This window comes from Octopus bimaculoides, chromosome 2 (assembly GCF_001194135.2).
Source record: "Octopus bimaculoides isolate UCB-OBI-ISO-001 chromosome 2, ASM119413v2, whole genome shotgun sequence".
NCBI classification, from domain to species: domain Eukaryota; kingdom Metazoa; phylum Mollusca; class Cephalopoda; order Octopoda; family Octopodidae; genus Octopus; species Octopus bimaculoides.
The window spans coordinates 32,915,575-32,919,925 of NC_068982.1; positions in this window are offsets into that span (position 1 = coordinate 32,915,575).

A 4,351-nucleotide genomic window follows, 5' to 3' on the forward strand; every position below is an offset into this window, starting at 1 on the left:
GTTATTTGAGAACTGCGTCTTATGATATTTGCAATATTTATTTCTGTATCAACTGCTAATTCATAATATTCATTAAATATTCTGAACATTATTTAATGCTTGAGGTGTAGATTCTCTTTTGATAACTATCAATATTTATGCCATTGTTGTTTGATATGCATAGTCTTATACGGGGGGATGCTAAAAAGTTCGTGACTTATGAGTAAATGAAAATACAGGAGGATCAGTTAATAATGATTTTATTCAGCATATTTCCCCCTCAGATTCATACACCTTATTGCAGCGATCCTTCAATGTTTCTAGGCACTGTAAAAAAAAAACACTCGGAAGGTTGGACCTCCAACCAGGCCTATCGCGACACCCTTATAGTCAGGAACCCTTCAGCACCCCCTTCGTATGCCTGTTTACCTTTCACAATTACTATTGTATTATTATCTGCTTAAGTCTGAGTCATATATTTAAGAAGTAGTTCGTTTTTTGCTTCTGCATCCATATCAAACTAAAATTCCGGTTTTATAAAACACTGGTCATAACGATCTTGATCTTCCTGAGCTAGGGATCGTCCGATAACTAAAAAGCAAGCCAAATACACGCTAATAGAACATTCAATCGATAACTATAATTATCTTTCCATTTTAACAATTGCAACCATCGTATCGGCAATTTCTTTTGATGCTGGGTGATATGGAGATATCTTCGTAGGTCTACATCCGATCATATCAAGCCTTGTACATAAGTTATTATCGGGATATTCACAGACAATGTCAAACAATCTTTCTGGAACACCATTTCTAGTAGACGAATTCCTGTTTCTGCTTTCTTTTTTTCTTATCTCTTATTACTTCTGCTCATCAGGATATACATTAACATGTATTAAGAACAGTTCCAAATTTTTGATATAAACTTTGTACTTATATGCATGCGTTCATGCCTTAATATCATTAGGTCAATTATGCACTGTGTATTCTTGCACGTCAAATACTTTCACACATAGCCTTTCACATCTACACAGTAACCAAGCTACCAGCGACAATATTCCTTGTTGCCGTTGAACTACAGTGTGCATTATTATTCACAAATTTCACCATCACTGCTTTCAAACAGGCTGGTGAAACAGCTAATTCTTCATTATACAAGATATCATCTCCAGCAGTTAAATTTATTTTCACTGATTTAAATGTCCTTTCAACTACAGAAAACTTGAACCAATTATTATATTTTGAAATATTTTTCAATTTACTTCATAAAATATTAACATTGACAGCAGTTTTTTTCTAAAAGACTATCATCAATTAGTTTCCTCAGATTTATTGACTTATTGTTTAATGTGTTTTGCCAGTGGTCTTGATTCCAATTAATATGACCTGATATTTCCTTTAAAATCTCTTACTCTCCTAAATTGTCCTCATCACAACATTCGTCACGTTCGTACAAAGCAAGCCATGATTTTTCTCCCGTTTACTTTCAGAAACAATAACATTCAAGACCTTTCCTTCCTTACCAGCTTCCATTACTACATCAAATTTATCCAAAATGTTAATGAGTGATCCATCAAATTGCTTTACTTTGAGATCACCCTTTCTCAGTTTTGTTTCCTTAAAAATCTCTGAAAGTTTTGAGGTACAATGGATATCCAGACTGCCAGTGACAAATTGTATTTTAGCTTTAACATTATCGAATTTCACATCGATAACTTCAATAATTTTATGCCGACCGCGAAAATACTTTATGAATCTTTACTTTCAATTCGTTTAATCTTTGCTTTTTTCTTTTTTTTTTTTGTTCTTTTTTTGTCGATTTACATGCTGCCTGAAAAAGATTTTTTCCCTACATTTAAAATGAGTTTTATCAAATGCAGAACATTCTGATGGAGAATGATTATTTCCACAAAAGCGCCATTAAAAAATCACATTTATTCTTGATTCTATTAACATATGAAACAGTGATATCGTCAGGATCACAATAACTCTCTTTTTTGTCATTCACTTGAAATTCAGAAATCATTTGAAGTCGTTGATTGAATACAATGCATGTATTAATCTTCGGATCATCTGATTGAAGATATCTTAAAGTTTTTACATGATGCTCAGATGATTGAATGGCACATATGAGTTTCATTTGAGTCACTTTTATCGAACACAATTCGATTTCGTTATTTAATTCGCAAAAAGCAAGCAGTCTCAACTCATATAATCTTAGAGAATGACACTTTCAATCGATTCACTCAAATGTTTTATAAGTGTTTGACCTTTTCAGCAATTATCAATATCTTGATATCTATCGTAGATAGACTTATAATATAATCGCAGAATTTATACGTACAAAAATTCATTGTTTGAAGTTGTTTCTGGTGTTTCATCAAAACCATGTATTTTTCGTATGACTATCATATTTGCTTTAGAAAAAAATTCGTATTTGATTTTACTCATTAGTGTCCAGAGATTTTTCCTTTTTTCATCGTAGCCCAAACCTCTATCACATATGGGTTACTGAATTAAGTTCATAAATCTTCTCTTTCGTATGTACTTTGTCGTACCTGCTCTAAACTTACTATATGCTTAAAGATTAAAATAAACGAAACAAGAAATCTGTTTCTATATCATATTTTTTTATACACACGTCGCCTAAAAGGGAACCTGATTCTTTTTCTTTATAAAAACATTATCACTATCATAACAACAGCTAACAACAATACGATAATGGTGGTTCATACGACTGAAATGTTCTAAACAGTTACAGTCAGCCTGGTATATTATGAAACCATTTACCTACAATTCTTATAAAATCACAAACTGTCTAGTCAAGTGAAATTTACAATTAATTTATGCCTATTCCAATATGCAACCCCTGCAAAAAGAAGAAAATCGTAAGCTATAGCAGTAGTCAAGAGTTCGAACAATTGTGCTGCTGCTAGAACATTCGATGTTACCGAGAAGATGGTACGAGAATGGAGAAAGAATGAGGGAAAATAAAACAAATGCACAAATAAAAATGTGCAATGAGAAGAGGAAGTACTCGTTGGCTGAAGATGGAAAATGATGTAGCATGATGGGTACTCCAGCAGAAACAAGATGGCTATATTGTAGCACGAAATAAAATTGAACCTTATACCCTAAAATGGGCTAAATCATATAAAGAAGAAAGTAAAGATTTTAAAGCAACTGGTGTAATCTTTTTATGAACAGAAAAAATCTGGTAATAAGGGAGAAAACAAAAACCACCCAAAAACTCCTGAGAGATCTCGATCACAAAGTAACCAATTTTCACCAGTTCATCATCCAACTGAGGAAAAGGCATCAGTTTCCATTGTCTTATATTGGAAATATGGATGAGATTCCATTAAACTTTGACATGTTGGGTAACAAAACGGTAGATTTGAAGGGAGTAAAAACAGTGCACGTTAAAAGCACAGGATATGAGAAAACGAGGTTTATGATGGTATTATCCTGCATGGCTGACAGTACAGAAGTAAGACCCATGGTTATTTTTAAATGTATAACGAAGACCAAAATAGATTTTCCACCAAGCGTTTTTGTTCATTTTCACGAGAAAGGGTGGATGGACGAGAGTGGCGTAAAATTATGGATTGAGAATATTTGGAACAGGCGGCCGAGTGGCATACGAAACCAACGCAGTTTATTGGTTTGGGATATGTTTCGTAGCCACGTAACGGCAAGTACTAAAACCCGGTTATCCAAAACCAATACTGATATTGCTGGTATTCCTGGTGGTTTGACTTCTATACTGCAGCCACTTGATGTCAGTTTAAACAAATGATAATAGATATCTTATGAAAAATATAAATATGTTATTCTAAATGTTAATACTACAGTTATACATCACCATTACTGTGAGTGCGACCATAACTCGATGTTTACATTTTCTCAGCCGGGCTAGCAGAGATAAATGTTGATTTCAATGATATAGAATTATCTGTCCAATAAGCTATTTATTATAAAGATATGGAAAGCGGTGAGCTGGCAGAAACCTTAGCACGTCGAGCAAAATACTTAGTGTTATTTCGTCTGTCTTTACGTTCTGAGTTCAAATTCCGCCGGGGTCGACTTTGCCTTACATCCTTTCGGGGTCGATAAACTAAGTACTAGTTGCGTAATCTCGCACCGAGATCGACGTTAGCTTACTTATGAAATCATTTAAATTCAAAGTTTGATTTTTAGAATGGTGGTATAGAACTACCCCAAATTCTTAGGGTAAATTGTAGGATTCAAAGGTCGTCTAATATACGGTATATATATATATATATATATGTATATATATATATATAATCTCCAGAAGGTTTATTTGTTATGAAGTACAAGCGGTATATATATATATATATATATATATATAT